Source organism: Eleutherodactylus coqui, chromosome 10 (genome assembly GCF_035609145.1).
Source record: "Eleutherodactylus coqui strain aEleCoq1 chromosome 10, aEleCoq1.hap1, whole genome shotgun sequence".
Taxonomy (NCBI): domain Eukaryota; kingdom Metazoa; phylum Chordata; class Amphibia; order Anura; family Eleutherodactylidae; genus Eleutherodactylus; species Eleutherodactylus coqui.
Genome location: NC_089846.1, coordinates 78,197,594 through 78,209,951, shown reverse-complemented (window position 1 = coordinate 78,209,951; position 12,358 = coordinate 78,197,594). Strand labels below are relative to the sequence as shown.

Genomic DNA, 12,358 nt, shown 5'->3' with positions numbered 1-12,358 from the left:
CAACACATTGAAGGCAATGAGACACCATCTTTGTTTAGAAATCGGGTGTGTAGATTTCCGCATATTGTAGGGGATTTCATTGCAGCAGACTGTGTCATCTGTCACCTCTTCCATCCATATGCTTTTTACTATACAACATGATGCACAAAGTTATTGCTTCCCTTTGGGTGATTAATCTGTCTGACATTCACAGTCAGCGTATTTCACTTCCATGTTTTGCTGGTTCAGCGTGAACCACCGAAGATCCAGGGAACACTGACAGACAGACTTTATTATTAGAGCCTACTAATGCCTATTTTGGTTACTCCAAACCGAAGTCTTATGCCATGTGGTACTGAATGACTGGAATTACTTGATTCGGTTTAAAAGGAGCTTAAATATATACACCAAATAGCCACTTTCTTAGAGACCACAATCTAGTAGTTGATAAGGGGGGCGCTGCAGCAGGATTGGCAGGCAGGTGTTGTAGTCCTCGCGGTTGAGGGGCCTAGCTGGTGTCCACTTTATCCGCCCAGCTCACCAACGATTTCTCAACCACTGCTTTGTCTCCCACTCTAGGTAATGTATTCTCCTTCCGGCACTCATCACTGCAGGAAGTGACTGAGCCCACATCCATCATCAACTTTCAACTGAACTTTATTCTGGATTGTTTGGTGCATGGCTTCTCTCTCGGGGTGCTGCGGTAGCGCACTCGGTGGAGTCAGGAGCGAGACCCCAAAGCACTTGGTGCTGCTAGGCCTTAGGCTTGCTCACTCGGCACACTGCGTTCTAACTTCTCGCTTACCCTCTCTCTGCCAGGGCAACGGGGAATTTTGGTGCATTATGTCAGCCACGGTTTCTCCTACCCAAAAGGTACAGTTCAAAAACATTGCTTAAAACAGATTCTTAAAAAGACAGCATACTTAGGTTAATATTGCAATAAAAATCAGGGTCTTATTACATGCTCTAAGTGGCTGTCCAAAAAGAGGTTAACTGGTTGCCATGGATGCAGATTGAGAGATGTAACAAATTGGCCCATATGACGACTTTTGCAGCAATTTGAACTAAACATGCCCAGAAGAGCATGGGCTGATGGCTGGATTACGAAAAGAATTGTTTGCTGTGACAGCAGAGAGCAGAGACTGCTGCTGATAGCCAAAGGTGCTGCTGCTGAAACTGTCCAAGGGACAACAGAGTCTGCAGAGTAGAGTCAGCCCTTGAGAGTCATTTATCTGTAGACAGCCCTAGGAGTCTGCCGTGCCCAGCATCTGTGAGAGGGAACCTGCACAGTGAGGGTGCAACCGTTTACAGAGAGGACAAAGGTTGCATGTGGTGAGACAAGAGGACCTCATGTTACTGGACTGAGCAACTGGAGACCTGCTCAGGAGGGCATCTGGATAGTTACTCTTCCCAGCCCAAGCAACAAACTGTAAGTGAGGTTGACATCTACACAAGAAACAAGTGTGCACGCTGACAGAAATTAGAGTAACCACATAACAACAGTTAATAATTAAAGTGACATTGCTTGAAAGTTATGGTTGGAGACCAAAAGCCGTGCACCAAAGTGAGCTCTTGGAGTAAAGTTGCTGTGTTCAGTTATATTGTATCGAAAGTAGTGATGCGATAACTTTACTCAGAAGCACTGTGCATTCTAGTATGTGAACCGTATTGCACTAGCCTTCACTAAGTGTCATTAATATTGTAGCGTTGTTAATATTGTATCTGCGGTATGGCTTTTATCTTGTTTATGGTAAACGTTGCATTGAACACATTTCTATACTGTTCTTCACCAACATGTCTGTATTCTGTAATTATATACAGAAGATACCCAGGTTACACCAGCATGGTCCATATCACTATATACAGGAGATGTATAATTTATACCAGCTATACATATATAATTAAATACAGGAGATGCCCAGGTTATACCAGCATGCTCCATATCACTATATACAGGGAGATGTATAACATATACCAGCTGTACATATATAATTATATACAGGAGATGCCCAGGTTATACCAGCATGCTCCATATCACTATATATAGGAGATGTATAATTTATACCAGCTGTACATATATAATTATATACAGGAGATGCCCAGGTTATACCAGCATGCTCCATATCACTATATATAGGAGATGTATAATTTATACCAGCTATACATATATAATTATATACAGGAGATGCCCAGGTTATATTCGTATGGTTCATATTACTGTATACATGAGATGTATAACTGCGACCCCTATAGCTACACCACTGCTTTCACTTCTTTTACTTCAATGGGCTCATCAAGTGAGGCATGGATACATGTTTTGACTGTTTTTTTTTTTTCAAATTGAGAAAACACTTTTAAAACCTGTCTTCTGAGTCACCCCACAGTTTCGCTTTCACTAATTAGTTATTCTGCCTTACCAGCAGCGGTCCAATCAGTGCACAGCCCTCTCCTTGTGTACGTTCTATATATTAATGCTACTTCTATTGTCAGTTTACTATTTCACACGTGGGATAGAGAACACTCTGAGTCCTGATCGGAAACGTCTGGCTGTGACTGCAGGATATTGTGGTGAGTGTGTAGCGAAGTGTCCGCTACATTATTAAGCATTATATTATATATGATGTGGTTTTAGATCGCTTTCTGTCACTGCCGGTTGTTTGAGCATTGTGACTGCGTTCAGTAATCGTTTGGCTTAATCCCGTAATGAACGAACTATTTATTTTGTTTTTTTTCTTCTCCACATTTTGAAAGCCATAAGGGTTTTTAAAATCAATTTAACAGTAGAGTGCTTGTTTTTTACTGGACAAATATTTTTCAATAGCTCCATTTCGGGGCATAAATAACTAATAACTTAACTTTTTGCAACTTTTTCCAAGGGGAAATAGAAAAAAGCAACAATTCCTCAATAATATTTTGGTGTTTTTCAAATTTTACGTCGTTCACTGTGCAGCATAAATAACGTTACCATTCATCTATAGGTTGGTACCTTTATGACATACGTAACCCAGAGTCACATAGCCTTTCAGGAGGATCGCGCCATTCTATTGCTTTTCACCATAGTAACTAATAATTCAGTCACCAGCAGCAGATACCCTTACATCCGATATCAGGAGTACCGGGTGGCGTTCACTGCCTAGAAAAAGGCCGGGAGTGCAAAATGCAGAGCCAAGATGGAGGTTGGATCACACCTCCACAGCAATCACAGGAAAATAAATGTAGTCTTGGCAGCATCCAAAGTGGTAAAATTAAATCTTCTTTATTCCTCCATAAAGGTACAGTAAATAGAAATGTTTTGACCGTTTACAGAAAGAAATAGGTCTTTGTCAAGCTCAGTTAGCTGTAATAAAACTCACATTTAGGCTGCATTCCCACGAACGTATATCGGCTTGGTTTTCACGCCGAGCCGATAAACGTCATCCTCATCTGCAGGATGGGGGAGGATGGAAGAGCCAGGAGCAGGAACTGAGCTCCCGCCCCCTCTCTGCCTCCTCTCCGCCCCTCTGCACTAATTGCAATGGGGAGAGGCGGGACGGGGCTAATTCTCTAAACTTAGCCCCACCCCCATTCCGCCTCCTTTCATTGCAAATAGTGCAGAGGGGCGGAGAGGAGACAGAGAGTGTGCGGGAGCTCAGTTCCTGCTCCTGGCTCTTCCATCCTCCCCCCCCTGCAGATGAGGAGGACGTATATTGGCTCAGCGTGAAAACCGAGCTGATATACATTCGTGTGAATCCAGCCTTAGGGTGGATTCAGACGATTCAGGGGGGGGGGGAGAATGGAAGAGCCGGGAGCAGTGCTCTGAGCTCTTGCCCCCTCTCCACCCCCTCTCCGCCCCTCTGCACTATTTGCAATGAAAGGAGGGGGGCGGGGCTAAGTCCAGAGAATTAGTCCCGCTCCCGTCCCGCCTCTCCCCATTGCAAATAATGCAAGGGGCGGAGAGGAGGCAGAGAGGGGGCGGGAGCTCAGAGCACTGCTCCTGGCTCTTCCAGGCTCTCCCCCTGCAGATGAGGAGGACGTATATTGGCTCAGCGTGAAAACCGAGCTGATATACATTCGTGTGAATCCAGCCTTAGGGTGGATTCAGACGATTCAGGGGGGGGGGGGAGAATGGAAGAGCCGGGAGCAGTGCTCTGAGCTCTTGCCCCCTCTCCACCCCCTCTCCGCCCCTCTGCACTATTTGCAATGAAAGGAGGGGGGCGGGGCTAAGTCCAGAGAATTAGTCCCGCTCCCGTCCCGCCTCTCCCCATTGCAAATAATGCAAGGGGCGGAGAGGAGGCAGAGAGGGGGCGGGAGCTCAGAGCACTGCTCCTGGCTCTTCCAGGCTCTCCCCCTGCAGAGAGAGAGACGACGTATATCGGCTGGGCATGAAAACCCAGCCGATATACGTTCGTCTGAATCCAGCCTCAGGCTGCATTCCCACAAACGTATATCGGCTCGGTTTTCACGCCGAGCCGATATACATCGTCCTCGTGTGCAGGGGGGGTAGGATGGAAGAGCGGGGAGCAGGAACTGAGCTCCCGCCCCCTCCCTGCCTCCTCTCCGCCCCTCTGCACTATTTCTAATGGGGAGAGGCGGTCGGGGGAGGGGCTAATTCTCGGAACTTAGCCCCGCCCTGTCCTGCCTCCTTTCATTGCAAATAGTGCAATGGGGCAGAGAGGAGACAGAGAGGGCGCGGGAGCTCAGTTCCTGCTCCTGGCTCTTCCATCCTCCCCCCCCCTGCACATGAGAACGACGTATATTGGCTCGGTGTGAAAACAGAGCCAATATACGTTCGTGGGAATGCAGCCTAAATGTGAGTTTTGACCGTTTACAGAAAGAAATAGGTCTTTGTCAAGCTCAGTTAGCTGTAATAAAACTCACATTTAGGCTGCATTCCCATGAACGTATATCGGCTTGGTTTTCACGCCGAGCCGATAAACGTCATCCTCATCGGCAGGATGGGGGAGGATGGAAGAGCCAGGAGCAGGAACTGAGCTCCCGCCCCCTCTCTGCCTCCTCTCCGCCCCTCTGCACTAATTGCAATGGGGAGAGGCGGGACGGGGCTAATTCTCTAAACTTAGCCCCGCCCCCATTCTGCCTCCTTTCATTGCAAATAGTGCAGAGGGGCGGAGAGGAGACAGAGAGTGTGCGGGAGCTCAGTTCCTGCTCCTGGCTCTTCCATCCTCCCCCCCCCTGCAGATGAGGAGGACGTATATTGGCTCAGCGTGAAAACCGAGCTGATATACATTCGTGTGAATCCAGCCTTAGGGTGGATTCAGACGATTCAGGGGGGGGGGGAGAATGGAAGAGCCGGGAGCAGTGCTCTGAGCTCTTGCCCCCTCTCCACCCCCTCTCCGCCCCTCTGCACTATTTGCAATGAAAGGAGGGGGCGGGGCTAAGTCCAGAGAATTAGTCCCGCCCCCCGTCCCGCCTCTCCCCATTGCAAATAATGCAAGGGGCGGAGAGGAGGCAGAGAGGGGGCGGGAGCTCAGAGCACTGCTCCTGGCTCTTCCAGGCTCTCCCCCTGCAGAGAGAGAGACGACGTATATCGGCTGGGCATGAAAACCCAGCCGATATACGTTCGTCTGAATCCAGCCTCAGGCTGCATTCCCACAAACGTATATCGGCTCGGTTTTCACGCCGAGCCGATATACGTCGTCCTCATGTGCGAAGGGGGGGGGGGTAGGATGGAAGAGCGGGGAGCAGGAACTGAGCTCCCGCCCCCTCCCTGCCTTCTCTCCGCCCCTCTGCACTATTTCTAATGGGGAGAGGCGGTCGGGGGAGGGGCTAATTCTCGGAACTTAGCCCCGCCCTGTCCTGCCTCCTTTCATTGCAAATAGTGCAATGGGGCAGAGAGGAGACAGAGAGGGCCCGGGAGCTCAGTTCCTGCTCCTGGCTCTTCCATCCTCCCCCCCCCCCCCCCTGCACATGAGAACGACGTATATTGGCTCGTTGTGAAAACCGAGCCAATATACGTTCGTGGGAATGCAGCCTAAATGTGAGTTTTATTACAGCTAACTGAGCTTGACAAAGACCTATTTCTTTCTGTAAACAGGCGAAACGTTGCTAGTTACTGTACTTTTATGGAGGAATAAAGAAGATTTAATTTTACCACTTTGGATGCTGCAAAGACTACATTTATTTTCCTGCTATTGACCATAGTAACCTGGATATCAAATATGTGAGGTTTTGTGGAAAAATTTTTTTTATGTCACTGCATTCCGAGAGCCATAACTTTTTATTCTTCCGTTATGTAGCTGTATGGGGGCTCCCTTATGCCGGATTTTTCAATAGAACTCTATAGAGGTAAAAGTAATTTAATAATTTACTTTTATTTTTTTGAATGGAATAAAATTCCAGTTTTTGTTTTCCTTTGCATTTTAATGTTACTGTTTAAATAATGTGTTATCTTTACCGTACAGGTCATTGTGATTGTGATAATACTTTATATGTGATTTAAAAAAATACTTTTGCAAAATAAAACCAGTGGGAGGGTTATTTATATGAACATCTTTTAGAATGAGCTGTATGTAAAGCAATCCTCTGGTTTCAAATTCTGTTTGGAGTGGCTGGATGAGTAGAATAAACTCTGGACTACTTCAAACCTGCCCTATAACTGACTCCAAGGGTGTGCTACTCTCTGGACAGGTTCAAAGCGTCCAGGGATGTAGCTTTTCTACTCACCCAGCTCCTGTCTCCTGTGGAAGTCAAGGTTTTATCTCTGCAGGCTGCATCTGCGTACATTACTCTCTATGGGAGCGCGAACGCACAGTCTACAGAGATGAGCCCGTTGATGCTGATGTCAGCAGATGACAATATAGAAATGGAGAGCTGACGGAGTATAAAAACTACATCCCTAGACTCCTAGCACCACGACTTAGTCAAAGTGTTAGGCAGGTGTAGAAAAAATAAAGCAAAGTAAGGCTCGATTCACATGAACGTATATCGGCTCGGTTTTCACGCCGAGCCGATATACGTCGTCCTCATCTGTAGGGGGGGGGGGGGATGGAAGAGCCAGGAGCAGGAACTGAGCTCCCGCCCCCTCTCTGCCTCCTCTCCACCCCTCTGCACTATTTGCAATGAAAGGAGGCAGGGCGGGGCTAAGTGAGGAGAATTTGCCCCGCCCACATCCTGCCTCCTTTCATTGCAAATAGTGCAGAGGGGTGGAGAGGAGGCAGAAAGGGGGCGGGAGCTCAGTTCCTGCTCCTGCATCCCCCCCCCCCCTGCAGATGAGGACGACGTATATCGGCTCGGAGTGAAAACCGAGCCCATATACGTTCGTGTGAATGCAGCCCACGTATGCTTCCAAAAATAAAAGTGTTAATTGTTTATTTTGGTTAAAGGGGTTGTCTCGCGGCGAAAGCGTTTTTTTTTTTTTTTAAATGGACCCCTGCATTATGTCCTGTGAAAAAGAAAGCATGTGTTAGTTTTTAACAAGCACATTGCACTTACCTGCATCAGCGTTCTGCAGCACCGCGGGTCTTCCCATGGTGCACCGTGGAGTTTCTTCTTCTGTCTTCCGCGTTCCACTGCCGATACAGCCACCTCATTGGCTGATCGGCACCACGTGACGGAGGTGGAGCTACGATGACGACGCTGTGACCAGCTCTCCGGCACGAGCGGCCCCATTCACCAGGCAGAAGACCGCACAGCACAAGCGCGTCTAAAAAAGCAAGGAGCCAGCGAAATTAGACGGAGCCATGGCGACGGGGACGCTAGCAACGGGGCAGGTAAGTGAATAACTTCTGTATGGCTTATATTTAATGCACGATGTACATTACAAAGTGCATTGATATGGCCATACAGAAGTGTATAACCCCACTTGGTTTCGCGAGACAACCCCTTTAATTAACAAAATGCAAAGTGACTGAACAAAAGAGAAATCTAAATCAATATTTGCTGTGACTGCCCTTTGTCTTCGAAACATCATTAGCTTTTCATATGTAGGTTAAAATACGTTGTGGAGGGGCAGATGGTTATGGTGACTGGGGTAGTTCCAACACCGGCTTCTATGTGGCATGAAAAATGATTGTTGTTGCGGAATATGTTTACTATTCCTACTAATTTGTTCGTGACACCAGTGCTTTACAGCACGAAATGTAATGGGTGATGAAGCTGATGAATTAATCACACCAAGCCAGGGTTCAGTAAAATAAACATAATTATCATTTTTTCTTTCTTTTGTGATGCAGATGATAGCAGAAATTATATCGGTGAACAGTACAGTCAATCCGCAATTAATCACTTTTACTGCTTTAAATCCACAATAATTTGCCTCCGTGCAGGCGCTGGTGGACTGTTAATAATGAGCGGTACAATAATGAGTGTCTGCATGTAGCAGTGAAGCATGGAGGAGAGCTGTACAATAATGAGTGTCTGCAGGTAGCAGTGAACCACAGTGGAGAGCGGTACAATAATGAGTGTTTGCAGGCAGCAGTAAAGCATGGATGAAAGCTGTAGAATAATGAGTGTCTGCAGACAGCAGTAAAGCATGGATGAAAGCTGTAGAATAATGAGTGTCTGCAGGCAGCAGTGAAGCACAGTGGAGAGCGGTACAATAATGAGTGTCTGCAGGCAGCAGTGAAGCACAGTGGAGAGCGGTATAATAATGAGTGTCTGCAGACAGCAGTGAAGCACAGTGGAGAGCGATATAATGAGTGTCTGTAGACAACAGTGAAGCACAGTGGAGAGCGGTACAATAATGAGTGTCCGCAGACAGCAGTGAAGCACAGTGGAGAGCGGTACAATAATGAGTGTCTGCAGGCAGCAGTGAAGCATGGAGGAGAGCGGTACAATAATGAGTGTCTGCAGGCAGCAGTGTAGCATGGTGGAGGTTCTTTGCATGTTTGGGGCTGCATTTCAGCCAACTGAGTTGTGCATTTGGTCAGGATTAATGGTGTGCTCAATGGTGAGAAATACAGGCAGATACTTATCAATCATGCAATACCATCAGGGAGGCTTCTGATTGGCTCCAAATATGTTCTGCAGCATGATGAGGGTATTGTAGAGCTAGGTCCCCTTGGACTAAACCACACACTCTTTTACATAAATAAAGACATAATTGTCACATCTGTCTCCTGAGATCTCTAGTACTAGAGGTTCTCTGGAGCTTTCCTGCTCAGGTGTGGGTGATTGTGCTGGCTGGGCATATGTGCGTCTCCAGGCAGTCAATCACTCTAGGTCAGTACACATAAAAGCTGTCTTCCCAGGTGTGGTTGTGTTCAGCTTTCTCTGTTTTAATGTCACTTTGTGTGGTGTGAGCAGGTTCTATGTGTGGTAGCTGTAAGTAAGGTTTGTGTTTGTGTCTTCTTATCTTGTCCAGTTGTCCTTGTCGGTGGTAGCATGTGTATGCTTCCTAGCCTGGGTGCGTGGGTTCCTAGGGGCAGCAAGGACCCAAATCCAAAGACCGCTGGGCACCCCCCATTGGGGCAATGTCCTGCTCAGGTAGGTCCTTGGTCATCTTCCTTTGTAGAAGATAGGTAGAGGTGCTAATTGGTGGTTGTTTCACCTGGTGTTGGCGATCCTGGTATCGTTCATGTGGGTCCGGTGCTCACTAGTTCACACGAACGTAACAGTAATACAAGGTTCTGGATTACATTAGCCACAGCAGCCATATAAATGTCATCTGTGACAGCTGCGGTAGGGAATTCTTCATTCCCCGCGAGGATGAAGAAAGCATATGCCGCATGTGGCAGATGTGTTCTTCATCCTAGCAGGGGACACAGCAGCCTGACTAAAATACCGGCCTGTAATATGGCTGGTAAAAAAAAAATACCAGCCAGGCAGGTGGCAACCCTAATTACATGAAGAGACAGAAGTATTGGAGGGAGCCGACATCTACAGAAGATCTGCGTTTAGTTCTCCAAGATGTCTGGAACAACCTCCCTGCCGAGTGCCTTCAACAACTGTGTGCAAGTATGCCAAGAAGAACGGATGTTGTTGTGAAGGTAAATGGTGGTCACATCGAATATTGATTTTACCTTTTTTATTTGTTCAGTCACTTTTTATTTAGTCAATTGACAAGAATAAACTATTAATCCGTCTATTTCTGCAAGCATCCTTACTCTGCAGCATTTTTCCACACCTGCCTAAAACTTTTACACAGTTCTGTAGATGGTGACCAGTTCCCTTTAATTGCAGTGTACCTGGCAGTGTCTACTCTCTGTCCACCCTCCATGTGCTCAGGGGGCTGCAGCAGCTGCTGGGTCTCGGTGAGTCACAGTAACATTAGGTCTTCGGGAGGAGTAATATATATTTATAGTCGATGCACTGATAGTGACTTCCAACCTTATCCCTGCGTTGTGTCAGTGAGTTACACGGAGCAACCATATCATTCAGATAGTCGCTCAGAAAGTCGCTGAAGCCTACGAACAACAGTCGCTGTTGGCTTTTACATGGAGTATTTGTTGTTTGCCAACATATCATTCCTAGAAGGAATCTCCTTGCAAATTCATCCATAAGTCGTAAAAGTACGAACGACTGCAACTTTACTCCAGTCGACCTTTAATCAACCAGCAAATATTTTTTTTTAGGTGAGCTGAAACAAAACGACTGGCGAGCAGTGAGCGAATTATCAATCGTTACTCTGTTAGTGGCCACGTTTACACAGAACTGTCGTTTGCATTCGCTCCATTGAGTGATTATTGGGCTGATAGTCCTTGTACAGGTACTTTATTGTTCAATAAGTATTTATTTGGACTTGTACAGGTACTTTAGAGGGGTGGTAGTACAGCACTACTACCCCTGACTCCTCTCCAACTCTCCCACACAAAATAATGTATGTTACACAGCAGCTGGGGTGTATTATGACGTTCGGCAAAAGATGAGATTATGTTACAATCTTCTGCAGCAGTGAACGTGTGTATTGTCATAAGTGTTGAGTAATTATTGAAATAATTGGCTTGGGAGTGACAAGGCAAAAATAAGACCAAAAACAAAAGTCCCACCTTATCTTCATGTGCTGCAAGCCTCAGTTCCGCAAGCAAGTATACTCACAAGCTGTTGCCATCCGGCTACTTCTGGCTCTGAATAAACCGAAACGCGTTCTCTGTATTATTCAAGCACCATAAAGAAAATAAAAAGCAAGTTTTTTCCACAATAAGCTGTATTCCTGCAAAAATAAGACCCTATCTTATATTAATTTTTGCCCCAAAGGGTCTTATACTTACCTAGCAGGCTCGGTCCAGGTCCCTCCTGCTGCCCTCTGGAGCTCCAATGTGCTGAGCTGCAGCATTGATTGGCCAAATCATAAATCCGACCTACTCTGCAATGGCTGTGATTGGTTCTTCGACCGATGCTCTGCCAATCAATGCAGCGCTCGATGAACCAATCGCAGCCATTGCATTGGTTCATCGATCGCTGCATTGATTGCCTGAGCAGCGCTTACGAACCAATCAGAGCCATTGCCTCCTGGAGGTGGGATTTATAAATTTCGTAACCAGGAAGTGATCTTCTGTGGGTGAACGAGGACTGCAGAACGCACCCCGGAGCTTCAGACAGCAGCAGGACAACCCAGACCAAGCCTGCTAGGTAAGTATTCCTTTTTTATGTACTGAGGCTAGGGCTTATATTTCAAGCCTCCAGAAAAATCAGGGTAGGGTTTATTTTCAGGGAAACTATATGAACCAAAACTCCCGTTTTCGACTTCCATAAAAATCAGTAAGAGTAAAAATCAGGTTCTCTAATTTGACCTGCAAACTATCTCTTGAACAGCAGTGGAGATAGTGGTGGTGACCTAGTGGTTAGCACTGCTGCCCTGCAATGGTGGGATCCCAGGCTCAAATCACCATCAAGGTCAGACCCAAACCCTACACTGCAAGGCAGCACTGCCAAGCCAACACGCCTGTCCTTTCTGCACCTAGCCTACATGTTGGTGATTCTTGCAATCACAAGTAACACTAATTATGATGTACTGCAGCAGCAGACGTGTATTATGATTAACGGAAAAGCCTTGCTATACCCCCAGGCTATCTTCGACTCCCTAAACACTGACTGGAGGCTCCCTACGGTCGTGTGCCATAAACAAAGAAAAACTCACATGCAGCCTATTTTTGGAAAAATATTTGTGCCAGAAGCCACACTTTATTTATACCAAGAATACAGGCAGCCCATCATCCAATCGTGGCAATGTCCTCCTAGGAGTGCCCAGGCCTCACCTGCCACCAAACGGTCATGATTAGAGATGAGTGAACGTACTCGTCCGAGCTTGATACTCGTTCGAGTATTAGCGTGTTCGAGATGCTCGATACTAGAGGCGAGCACCACGCGATGTTCGAGTTACTTTCACTTTCATCTCTGAGACGTTAGCGCGCTTTTCTGGCCAATAGAAAGACAGGGAAGGCATTACAACTTCCCCCTGCGACGTTCAAGCCCTATACCACACCCCTGCAGTGAGTGGCTGGCG

At 46.8% G+C, this 12,358-nt stretch overlaps 1 protein-coding gene across 3 annotated transcripts in view; it reads left to right on the top strand.

Moving 5' to 3' along the window:
- The first annotated feature begins 2,347 nt into the window (after nt 1–2,347).
- LOC136579771 (class I histocompatibility antigen, F10 alpha chain-like) overlaps nt 2,348–12,358 on the top strand; it is an 87,766-nt gene continuing 77,755 nt past the window's right edge. For all 3 annotated transcript variants that reach the window (XM_066579835.1, XM_066579836.1, XM_066579837.1), the window contains exon 1: nt 2,348–2,547. The gene's annotated coding sequence lies outside the window, so the exon portion shown is untranslated. The remainder of the gene's footprint in view (nt 2,548–12,358) is intronic.